We start from the raw sequence: 13,573 nt of genomic DNA, 5'->3' as shown, positions 1-13,573 counted from the left end.
AGGTTTAAGTTTATGAAGTAGAGTATAGATGAGGGCTGTAGGAATAGGTTTTAAGTGAAAGGTAGGTAGCAAGGTTGTACTTGTTGTGGAAAGACTTAAGTGCATGTGTGCAGGATGAGAGGGTAAAGTTAACAGGTGGTAAGGTGTTAGCTAGAGATTGGACAGTTTCAGTAAAAAAGGTATTGAAAGCATCAGCAATCTGGTTTGGAGAGTTTAGGGAGAGACCAGATGGGGTTGGTGTTTTGGAGTGGCCTGGATGTAAAAGTTTATTTATGCCTGACCAGAAGCTTTGGGGTTGATTATGGTGATTTTTTTGGAGTTTAAAGAAATAGTTTTTTTTATCCTGAAGTATTGATTTTTTTGGTGGCATTTCTTAGCTGTCTAAAGTATTGCTGATCAATTGGGTCTTTAGTGTTTCTCCATTTGGACCATATTTTATTTATTTGTAGGATTTGTTGTCTGGTTTCTTTAGTAAGCCATGGGGCTGCTTTGCTTCTAGTTCTTATAGAGTGTGAGGGGGCATGGAATTCAATAATTTGTAGGAATTTGGAGTTAAAATGGGATACTGCTTCATCAATTGGCAGGTGCCTTAAGGGTGACCAGTCACAGGCTTGAAGTTCTGCTTGATAGGTGGCTGGATCAAATTTTTTTTTGTTGCGGGTGATTTTAAAGGTAGATTGGTTTGGGATAAAGGATTTTTGTCTAGATAAATAGGTTAGTGAATGGTCACTAATATCATCAGGAAGGACTACACCCTATACATGTTTGCAGCTGATAAATCACTTTCCTGTGGGTGCCAATAACAGTTATTTGCAAAAAAATGTCCATTTGTAAGGTTCATTTCTTCTTGTGTATACATAAGTGGAGAATACAGCAGTGGTGTCTGACAGCATACATAAACTCTGTGTATATATCTTATATGTAATAACTGCAGTCTGTACATTGTAGACTTATTTTACTTCAGAAAATTTATATTAATTTACGTTCATTTATTCCATTTATGTTTGGTGGGGCAACGTGCAGAGTCAAGTTAGGGCATTTTCTGAATTTTTGACATGCCAAGCCTAAAAGGTTCACGATCACTGATCTAGCTTTTATATGACTATGTAACACATACTTGTCTATTACATGTTCACAGCTGATAAATCACTTTCCTGTGGGTGCCAATAACAGTTATTTGCAAAAAAAATGTCCCTTTGTAAGGTTAATTTCTTCTTGTGTATACATAAGTGGAGAATACAGCAGTGGTGTCTGACAGCATACATAAACTCTGCGTATATATCTTATATGTAATAACTGCAGTCTGTACATTTATCTAATAATGTATCGACTGTTCTTGCTGTTATCTCAGCTCAGCATTTTATTAACATGTATATCACATTAACTCCCCTTTGTTGCACTGTAATCTTATGTCCTTCTCACATCCTTTGTTAGCATGTCTGTTTTTATTTCGGTGCCTAAGTCAAGTATTGCCATTGGGATTAATTATCATTACATCAATATGGCAGTATTTATATATTAGAAATGTTTCTATATTTTAGCACATTTGTCTGCAATATTTGATTACGTTCCCCTTTTCCCCTCCCCTCTTCATTACTTCTGCAGTACAACCAATGATGTGTACAATTCCCCCATTTCAGAATTCTTTCACTCTACTTGCCTTAGAATTTCTTGGATACAGCTTGTGCTTATATATTAATTTACCTGTAGGCAAGATGTTTTGTTTACATTCTGTGCTCATGCTTGCAAGCTCTTTTATATAGCCATGAATACTATTGCTGGCCTCAGAAAGGTGCTTGCAAATGTGTAGATGCAATGAGCAGCTTGCATGTTCAATTAGCATTCCTGCTTGTCACGTTAACACTCAAATTGTATAGATTTAGCATGAAGCCTACACAATTGTTAATGTATCCCAGGGAATATGATTTCTGTGTCAATTCCTTTGTTCAACTTATTGCTTCATTGTTTATTGTTGGCCTCTTCTGTCTGCTTTGTTTGTCTTCCCCAACCTCCCACCCAATCGTTGTTTTATTCTTAAACCTGGTGGCTTTGGAAGTGCCTGCCCCTGCTGTAAAATTGATTTTGGTCACTCCTCCTATTCCCATCTCATTTACTCACTCAACTGAGTACAGTCAGATTATTTGGGAAGGACTACCCCCTTGCTTCTTTGATTTTGGGCACTCCTCCCTGTCCCATTTCATCAGCTCAGTCTACTAAATACAGAGAGAGCATCTGGGAAGGCAAACCCTCTTAGTTTCTTAATCTTGAACTATCTTCTCTTTCTTCAATCTCCACTTAATAAAAACAAAACAAAAATACACTTTATTCAGCAGCTTTTACTGTAATTGTACTGTAATTGTGTTCTTCATACTTTATTACCTTATTTTTGCTATGTGCTCTTAAGTGTTCAAGTGCTTTTATTACTGCTTTTTATTAGCCTAATTAAATGTATCTGTTATTCTAAGCATCTTAGTTTTGGTTTTAGCACTTGTGCTTCAGGCCAGTTACTTTAAATTTAAGAACGTTTTTGTGGTCTACACTCTTTTGGGCAAACCCTTATCAAAATTATCTCTCCATAAGTCCACCCAAGTATTCAGAATAGTATGTCTGGACAATTTCCATCAGTTTCTCCTGCCAGCATGGTCAACATGGGCATACTGAGACAATGTAGCAATTGCCTCATGTTTACTGACAACAATCTTCTCCTAGCACATAATTATTCTAATTGTGAAACATGCATGTGCATCAGTAACCTGGAAACCATGCTATCTCATGCCACAGTCAGTACTCCTGACAAAGAGGAGATTGCCAGTGTAAACACCACACCACTCATATCATATAGCCAAGCATGACACACACCCACCTATGTAGAGGTCCTCAATAAAAACTTACCTAAACAGCAGAGGCCTACAAAACACACTCACAAACATTCCACACACAACACCAAACACATCACACACAGCAGACAACTCACCAGTGTCACACAAACACAGCCGATAAGGCTACACAATAAAACATCACAGCCCACAAGGCATAACAATAGACCAAACATACTATTCGTTGGTGACTCAGTTGTGAGACACACCAATGTCCCCCTCACCAGGCTCGACAAGGAGAAGGTCACAGTTAATTGTCTGTCTCGTGCCAGAATCTGATACATCATGCACACATGCACTTAAGTCTTTCCACAACAAGTACAAGTATGACTCTGTCATTGTCCATGTTGGTGCAAATGACTTGAGACATTCCTCCCTGGACTATATGAAGAGAGACATGATTGAGGTATCAGAGTATGTGTCCCAGGCAGGTATGACCCTAGCCCTAAGCAGCATCCTACCTTCATCAAGAATGTTATCACAATACCAACAAAAAATAATTGACTTCAACATTTGGCTTAGTTTCTAGTGTCATTCCAAGGGGATCTAGTATCTGCTTGCCTGAGATGACATGGTTGACAGGCCTCGATGCTTTGCCAGAAATGGTCTTCACCCGTCACCAGTAGTACTCCAGATCTTGGCCAAGGCTCTTGCCTCCCCCATTTTGCCTTTTTTAGGCAATGTCCCAAGGACAAATCTTCCAATATAAAAGATCGGTTAGAAAGCAAACTGAAGGTCATGCTGCTTAATGCTAGGAGCCTTAACCTGAAAATGCACTCGCTGGAGGCTCTCCTTGCACTGGAAGATGCCAATGTCTGTGCAGTCATGGAAATTTGGTTCAGGGCTGTGGAGACCACCCCTGCTTTACCAGGTTATACCTCATTCCACACATTTCAACCCTAAAATGAGGTCAGGAAGACTAAGGGTGGTGGAGTCTCTAGCTTCATTAAGGACAGGTACACCTCCAGAATGGTTTCCCAATATGATGCACTGCAACTACTTCAGGTGCAACTGACAGTTGGCAAGACATCCATCCAAGTTATAGCCAGCTATAGACCCCCCTCCATGACTCAGGAAACTCACTCCTCTTACCTAGATCTACTTGTCTCCATCAAGGTACCCTCTAACACCCTGATCCTTGGTGACTTCAACTACCTCACCATAGACTGGGTGAACTACTCCTGCACTAATGCACTCACTCAACGATTCCTTGACTTCATCATTTCTAATGCACTAGACCAGCTCATCTCATCCCCCACAAAGGGAGATAACATTCTGGACTTGGTTCTCAGCAACATGGGTGACAGCTGTGCCACTCCCATAGTATATTCTTCCCTGGTGAGATCAGATCATCGGACTGTCTTGTTCAAAGTTTCTATCCCACCCAACACTCCCAGCCCTAATTAAGCTAAAAAAACTTCTCCAAAGCTGACTACAACCTTCTAAGGTCATCCTAAGGTAAACGGTCTTCTATTCAAAACTTAGATATGTTCCAGTACAGAACCAGACTAATTTCACCTGTTCCTGACTTTCAACATCCCTAGATCGCAGGTGTACTGTGTAGTTTCACTTAGTGCATAGTACTGTGAACCAGGGGTTTATGCCACCTTTATAGTTATGATTTCTAATTTATGACCCTGTTTGTCTATGGAAACTTCTTTTCGAATTTATGTTCAAGCAATTGTATATTTGTTGTATAATATCTTGTTTAATTTGTTTCTCAATATTCTAACCACTGTATGCTGCATCATTTGTAAAACTCTGATTTTACTCCTTTTATATGTTCTATGCTCTTTGTACAAAATAGCTATGTTTATATATTTTTTTATTATTTTTTTTATAATTTTTTACTATGTATCTGGAGCTTTTCTCCCAGGCCTCCACTGAAAACTTTCACCTTGTTTCCAGTTGGACTAACTCGATAAACAAATGGAAAATAAAATAAAATAATATAAGGGAGGGTATATGTAGCTTCACACCACCACCCCCTCAGAGGATGCAGACAATTATGCTGAACAGCATGCCAGTGCAGTATACAAGCACCTGTACAACTGCATGGACTCAACCATACCCAACAGATCTAAAACCTGCTCCTCAAGGAAACACAAACCTGTTTGGTGGACATCCTCTATCAACAGGCTGTACAACAAAAGGAAGAAACTGTTGTCCAAGGGCAAAAATGAACAAATTCTAAATTGGAAAAACTCCCTCCTTAGCCTCAGCAAGCAAATTACATCACTAGAGAAAACCTCCAAAACCATTTATGAATCGAAACTAGCCTCTGAAACAAAGGGAAACCACAAAGCCCTCTTCAGTTATGTCAGGAACCTCCATGGCAAAGCCAAGGTTTGTTCCAAATTAGTACTTAGTATCACCTACACTGATCCTGTTGACTTAGACAACCTTCTAGCAGATAGGTTCAGTGCAAACTTCACCCCCATCCCCCCCAAAGGCCCTTTTGACATCCCTGGTACTTGCCAGGCACCCCCTCATCTTCATAGATCAAGTATTAAAGGTCTTATCCAAGACAAAGAACACAGCTTCCATGGGACATGATGGTATCCCAGGCTGTATTCTACACCATCTCCAGCAAGAACTGGCTTTGCCACTGATCACCCTATTCAACCACAGCTTAAGTACAGGCTTCATCCTAGCAGAGTGGAGGACTGCCATTGTTATCCCCTTCCACAAAGGTGGTGCCACTACTGACCCTGGAAACCATTGTTTCATTAGCTTGACAAGTCTGATTTGTAAAGCCATGGAGGATATTATTATGGATCTCAAAAACAAGGACATAGGCAATCTCCAAGCACTTCACCCCACTAAGTTTGGATTTGTCAAAGGCAGATCTTGCCTGTTGAACCTGGTTGACTTCTTTGAGACTGTCACCAAGGCCCTGGATGAAGGAAATTCAGTACATACACCTTACCTTGATTGGCCAAGGCTTTTGATGCAATCCCAAACTTGGGCATCATTGAAAAACTAACACAGCTTGGTGTAAATCCCTATCTCATCAGGTGGGTGACCAACTGGCTCACTGACAGGACCCTCAAGGTCAAAATAGGTGTTGCCACCTCTGATGGCAGACCTGTCACTCGTGGAGTTCCCCAGGGATCTGTCCTGGGACCCCTACTGTTTGGCATCTCCTTCTCGGAGGTCCAGGCAAAGACAAAAGGCATGTGTCTGACCAAGTATGTGGACAACTGTATGTTGGGTGCTGTCATTGACTCCCCAACTGATGTTAACATACTGCAAGAGGGTCTCACAGCAACTAATGATTGGTGCCAAAGTCATGGCATCAAGCTAAACGCAAAAAAAAAATGTATCATCATACCATTTGGCAAAAACATGGCCTCAACTGATTACCACATCAGTAACACTCAACCTGTGGTGAGAGACCTGGTTACTCAGGTTGATAGCAATCTTACATTCAACCATCATGTAGTGACAGTGGTCAGAAAAGCCTTTTACTTGGTTCATCTCATAAGTAAAAGGATTGTATCCAGAAAAAAGGAACTCCAGGATTTAATAAAATCCATGTAGGCACAATGTAGAGTCTACACAAAATGTTACAATGTCAGTGTACATGGCTCCCCCTCAGCAGTGCGCCATGCATATTAATCATGGTGCGTTGCCAAGGGAGAGCCATGGAACATGGTTATTGAATCAGTGTAGGGAGTGTAGTGCAAACTGTGACTGCAAATGAGTAAGACACTCCCTGCACTGTCCAATTGTATAATGTCAATGTGCATTGTATTGCTTGAAGTGTATTTTTTTTTAATGGATGTTTGGGTGGCGTGGAGTACAGCAATACCAAGTGGTGCCAAAACACCTGCCAGTCATTTAAAAATAGAAACCAGATGCAATTAATTATTTATTTAAAGGTCATTTTTAAGCATAGCTGAGAGCATTTGCATGTTGCAGCACAGTGCTTATAGGCAGCTTAGAGGTATATGTAAAGGTGCAGCAGAATTCCTCATAGCTAAATGGGTAGAAGTATGGCCTCATGAGCAGTAAGTGCAGAGTTTAAATACATAGAAGGGAAAATAAGCATTTCTTTTTGAAATACAAATTATACTAATTATTTATAAATTCTGGCCCACTGTGCTCTGCTAAGCTCTGCTAAGACCTGCTAAGCACTGCATAAACACAATAATTGATGAAAATGTTTATGCACTGCTTGGCTCTGCTATGCTAGTTTGCACAGAGCTAAGCACTGCTAACCATATAGGTTTTTGAGTTTTTGCACTGTGCAGCTCAGTTGTGCTGGTTTATGTGCCGCTAAGCAATGTGCTACATTTTTCAATGTTGCCCAATGGGGTGTAAGGGTGGGAAAACAGGCTATATTAAGCTCAATAGGTGGGAATACAGTATAATCCATTGGAGAGCTGTCTCTGAAGGATACTCTGGCTGATGTTGGTGAGGGTTCATGCCTTCGGGTGCAATGTTGGGGCATTCTGGAGTCCAGAGGCATGGTCTGATTCCTAGCAAAAAGACATGAAGACCATCTGCTGCAGGGAGATTACAAGGACTCAGAGTGCAAGGCAGAGGCCTGGGAACAGCTGGCAAGGGAACTCACTGGTGCAACTGGTATCCCCTGCACAGGTGATTAGTGTCATCGCCACCATGAAAGTGGGATCTCTTAGACACCTGGGTCCAAGAATTTTGGGCAGGGAATGTCCCACATGTATGTAAGTACTTTTACCTCTGCTTCACCAATATCTAATCTGAATTTCTTCTAAACTGGTATGCATAATGATGTGCTTCTCTCCCAACAGCTGCAGAGGAGAGGGCTTGCAACCTCAAGGCGCATGCTGGGCGCTTGGCCAGGTTGAGCTGTGAGTGTGGTGAGTATGGATGTATTATGTTAACTGTAGTGAAATAAGCAAGAAAGAGTAAAGCATTACCTGCAATGCAGTATGTACAGTAAAGTTTGTATTGCAATAAATGTGGACTTACAGAGCTGTAGTGCAATAAATGAATAATTCCAACTGTATTGCAATGAAAACATGAAACAATACCATTACTTGCATTAAAGTATATGCAATAAAGTCTGTAGTGCAATAACTGTGGAAGTAGAGCTGTATTGCAAGACCTGACTAATGACAACTGCTGTCCAATAAAAACTCGAAACAGTACTAGAAACTGCATTAAAGTATATACAATAAAGTCTGTAGTGCAATAAGTGTGGAATTAGAGCTCTTTGTCAAGAAATGAATAATGCCAACTGTTCTGCAATAACACATGAGCCAATACCAATAACACCAAGGTAAACTATGTACATCAGGATTGTCTTGATTTAACCATTGCAGTACAACTGTATGCATTCAGGTTGTAAGGTAAGGTGCTGCAGTCAAGTATAACACTGTAATAACTGTAGAATGCAAATATAATGGCTGCCAAATGTCTTATTTAACACATATATTACCATTCAAGGCTGTTTCTAGGCCAATATTGTCCACATAATGCTCTGTCATCCACAAACAGCAGGTAAGCCAGGTAGATAGGTGAGGTAGCCATGATCTGATATTGTTTCTTGACTTCACATATATTTCAAACCAATAACAATATATTGTGTACATCTGCATTATATAAACTATTGTATAGATTACCTACTATCTCTGTAATGATTGTATTTCATGCATGTGTGTTCTACTGTCACTGCAATCTAGTATACAACTGCAGTAGTACTACCTGGTCATATATTGGTTCCATGTGAGCTCTAGGCAAATATCAGTCAGTCAGTAGTCAGCAGTGACTCAGTATCTCAGTTTGCTAAATGCTCTATTTGTAGTACATTTTGCCACACACAGGCCAGGGTTCAAATGCAGTGCTATGTAGTACCAAATATTACAGTATTAGTCATATAATGTTTACAGAGTCTCTCTCTGCAGGAACTACAGGTAAATGGGTAAGGTAGCCCATATTATGAGTAAATAATTGTGTGTTTAGATGTCACAGACTGTTAAAATCAGCAAGAATGTGAAAGTACAGCATAAAATAAAAGAAATAAATATAATAATAGAATAAAATGAAATAAATAATGTGTAATCTTGGTATGGCTGTATGCCTGGAGTGTCTGTTCAAAGTTGCTGCAGCCATTTCATACATTCCATGCAGATATCCTCTGCAGTCACTGCTGTTGGGTTTTATCCCTATGCCTGCCAAGCAAGGCATGATAGTTGTTTAGTTTCTGTACTGTACACATACATATCTCTCAAGTGTCACACTGTCACATAAAGTAATTAGTAGTGTGATCCATCTGTGACAGGATTACCATTGGCATGATTACCTAAATTGCAAAGTATCAGTACTTCAGCCCACAGTACACCTTGGTAGTTATATAGGTCCACCTGATGTGAAACTGTACTATGTAGTAGTGTAGCCGCAGTTGTTACTGCTTGGCCCACACTGTCCCATGCAAATAGCTTGAGAGGTATATACGTGCTACAGCAGCTATAGGGGACTTGTACACATAAATAAAGGACAGACCTCTAGAGTAGATAGTAGTACTGTTGTCAAGTAAATAGCCTATAATGGTAGTAATGGACTGTTTTTTCATTCTCCCCAGCTTTTATCTTCATTTCTTTGTTATTGTTATTCATTTATTATAGTTTACTATTCACATATATTGTTAAATTACCTGTATTTTGGGCATGTGTATTATTATTGTTATGTATTATAATGGTTGCATATTAACATATCTTGTTGAATTACCTATTTTGTTGGCCTTATGTTGTAACTGTTACTGGCATGCTGTTAACATACTGACTGTTCTGTCATGTATTGTTGTGTTTCACATAAAATTCATTGACATGTAATTGGGTTATTTACACTGTTCTGGTATGCTGTTATTACTATGTTTTGTTCATAACTAACCTGTACTTATTACTGTACCTTCATTACCACAGCACATCTAGGTAGGCCGGTTCCCTGTCCTCCACTTACTTTGCCTCAACTGGCCATGGCACCAGGTCCTAGCACATCTGGGACCCAGGCCAGTGGTGCCCCCTCCACTGCCCCTGCATGATCTGCAGTGTCAGGTGGAACTGCATCAGGGGGCAGGGCCTGGCCTTCCCCTGAGAGCAGTGGTGAAGGGGCAGCAATCATCCAACAGGAACTGCTGGTCATGGTGCGCAGGATCATTCATTGGACCTATGAACATCACCTGTACCAGATTGAGGGCACAGTGGCCAACCTGGTGGGGCAGGCTGGCCCTGAGGCCCAGCCTCCAGCACAGTCAACTTTGGGGTAGTGAAGGAGCAGTGTAGACTGCGCATGGGTGGGGATGTCAGTCACACTGCTGCTGTCATAGGCACATGTGACTCTGATTCCACAACATCCTCCCCATCCAAGGTGTTTACCCCCACATGTGTCACATACCACCCTTGTCTGCTGTCTTGTCTGTCTTGTCCATCTGCTATTGCATCCTCTCCTACCCAACTTACCTCCCAAATGTACCTATGTCCCTTCCCCAACATTCCACTCTCTCCTTTAAAAAAATGGGCACCTCTCCCACAAAACATATATTGTCCCATACATAGCTCTCCATTTTGCACGTGTCCATTGGACACAACTACTTTGGTCCAATTGGCTTGACAACACATTCATGTTGTCCTCACCCCTCTCTCTGGGGTTTGAGAGTTCAAATTCATCTGCACAGCTTTTGCTGTACAAGAAATGGATAGCTATGGTTCTTTCCTACACCCATCCTGCACATCCCTACCTGTCTTTCATATTGTTTTTACCCCTGCTTTTCCCCATTTCACCACTTTCCTATCACCCCATATTTCTTTTCTTTACATTGTTTAGCACCGAGCAGTATGCCACTTTGCTTAGCTCAGCATAAAAAAACATTAAAGTCTATTACATTGTAACTAACATGTAGAGAGCAAACACCTCTGCTAAGTGTCCAGCCCAGTCCCCTCTTAACTATAGCACATTGCGTTAACCCACCACGCTACACAGGATTTAGGTTAAATAGGTGTCTCCAGCAAAACATATTGCTTGCTACTTACAGACATTACACATGTAACTGAAATAAAAAACTAATGTGAAAACTGAGGCTGTACCCTGGACTCTGGTGCAATAATAAATAATAATGAAGACATACAAATGGATGTAAGTGAGGCCTGTGATAGCAGGTATATGTGCCCTTTTATCGCTAGCTTGTGGAAAAACACCTGCTAAGGCAGCAGTGGCAAAGTATATGCACAACTGGGACCCTGGTGCAGAAATATAATGATATAAAGCCACGCACATACTCATCGATGTAGAAATGTTTCTCACAGCCTGCATATGTTCACATGTTGTTGTTGTGTCTTTCGGCTTTTCCCGGTTAGGGGTCACCACAGCGGAACTCCGGTCCGCTAATGATTGGCAGTTGATTTTTACGTGTCGAGTTGCCAGGCCTGACGCACAACCTTCAAAGAAGGTACGCCCATTCACGCATGTCTCCACGCTGAAGGTGCTCTAGCTGAGAATCGAACCGGACAGCATCTTACTGTGAGGCGATAACACTATCATATTCTGCAAATACACATGCCTTTGTAGCGTCTCAGTAGCTCAGTCTGTTAACTGCCTTGCAAGCAGTACATTTTGCCACACACAGTCCTGGGTTCAAATCCAGTGTTGTGTCACACTTCAATTACATTATTGTGAAGACAGCAAGTAATGACTGAGTCATGCAATCTTACTCCCCACAGGTTACTTCTACTTAATTAACTGCTACCCAGTTTTGTAAGACAAAGGCCTGCAGGCAGAGACACAATGCACATATCCATATAGCCTAACTATATATTGTCTTGCTACTCTGTTAGTCGCACTGTTGCATAACAGATGTACCTTACGCACATGCCCTGAATGTGCTGTATAGAATACCTTTGCCTTGGCTCTGCCATAAAAACAGGCCTGACACAGCTGATGCAGTTACATGTACAGCTTGCTGTCCACCAAAGTGTTCACACTCCCACTATGTGTTGCAGGCTGCAGCTGCAGCATGTAGCATACACAGCTGCATGCAAAGGTAGCTTCAACAGACCTATCATACCTCCCAACCCCCTAGAACAAGGGATCCAGACACAGCTATACTTAATGGGGGACAAAGGCCAAAGGATAGGGACATGTTTAACAGTTTTCCCCTACAAGATAGTAAGTTGATAGGATAACAGCTATTGCAGTAGCATGCATAATCTGATGGGTATACAGTGTGACACACACACGTGTCTCTTCCCTTACAGACCTCAGCCCACAATGGTTGCCAGTGCACTGCCAGATAACCACAATGGTATGAGACACTGACCACACATATGAGGCAAAACTGTGGACATGTCATAAATCTCTACAGTGGATGGTGTTTGCACCTACCTTCTGTGATGCTGTAGTCTCCACACCTCAGTAATGTCCATCTCAAAAACTAAGACAGGGGCCAAGGCCTACATGAAGGCCTTATATATTGCACTGTGGTGGCATATCATTGGCTAATATGGTAAAATTTTACACACGGTTTTTAGATGATGTTTTTATTATATTTAATGGTAGTGAATATGAAGTAAATTTATTTATTCAATATTTAAATAACACTACAACTTTTTTACAGTTCACTCACATATATGAGAAAGATTGAATTTCTTTTTTAGATGTGAAACTTTCAAAAGACCATGAAGGTAATAGTTATAAAGCTACATTTTTTAGGAAAACTGCATTTTCAAATTCCTTTCTTCATTATACAAGTCAACATCCCCTACAACAAAAAAAGTTGGTAGTAAAGGGGCAATTTGTTTGGTCAGCCAGAATGGTTACAACAGAAATTGATTTTTTAGTAGAATGTGATAACTTGACTTCTATGTTTATTAAGTGGGGCTACCCGGACAATTTTCTGAATGAGACAAGAACTGAAGTAGTGAATAAATGAACACGAGTTTATAAAGCAATTTTGAATGAGCATAATGCTCAGGATTTTATTTTAAATGACATAAACATGGGTAATAGTGTAACTAATAGTGAATTTTCCAACAACTTATTATTCATCACTACTTTTAGCACAGATGCACTAGCTATAAGAAATATTATATATAAAAAGTGGTCCTTATTAGCTACAGACACAGTTTGCAATAATTTTAGTAATATGAAACCAAAATTTGTTTTTAAGAAAGGTCTGAATTTTAAGAACATTTTAAATTTTCAGGATTTACCTAATAGTAGAATTAAAGGCATGTTCAAATGCGAATCTTGCCCTCACTGTAAGTACATTGACATAGGAAGTTCCTTCACCATCAGAGATAGGAAGTATGAGACAAGACATAAATATAATTGTAATTCTAGTGGAGTTGTTTATATAGCTTTATGCCAACATTGTCCCAGTTTCTACATAGGGAAGACAGATAGAAAACTGAGAGAGAGACTTTATGAACATCTCTATGCTATAAAGAAAGAAAAGTTAGAAAATGCTTTAGCAAACCATGTAAAAAACATCCAGGACACTGGTTTAAGTCCAGGATTATTGACCAAATACAAAAAGAAGAGAGGAGGGGACCTGCATCTTTAAAATTAGAAGCATGTGAATTAGTTTGGCAACTATGTTGCCATTCATATGTATTACCTGGGTTAAATGATGTAGTTTGTTCAATTACTTCCATACTAAAGTTAAAGAGCTTGAATAGATAGGTAAGGCAGGGATGCTAACAAATAACTATTAA

Source organism: Protopterus annectens, chromosome 1.part2 (genome assembly GCF_019279795.1).
Source record: "Protopterus annectens isolate FY-2018-M chromosome 1.part2, PAN1.0, whole genome shotgun sequence".
Taxonomy (NCBI): domain Eukaryota; kingdom Metazoa; phylum Chordata; order Ceratodontiformes; family Protopteridae; genus Protopterus; species Protopterus annectens.
Note: the sequence above shows the minus strand (reverse complement) of the source record.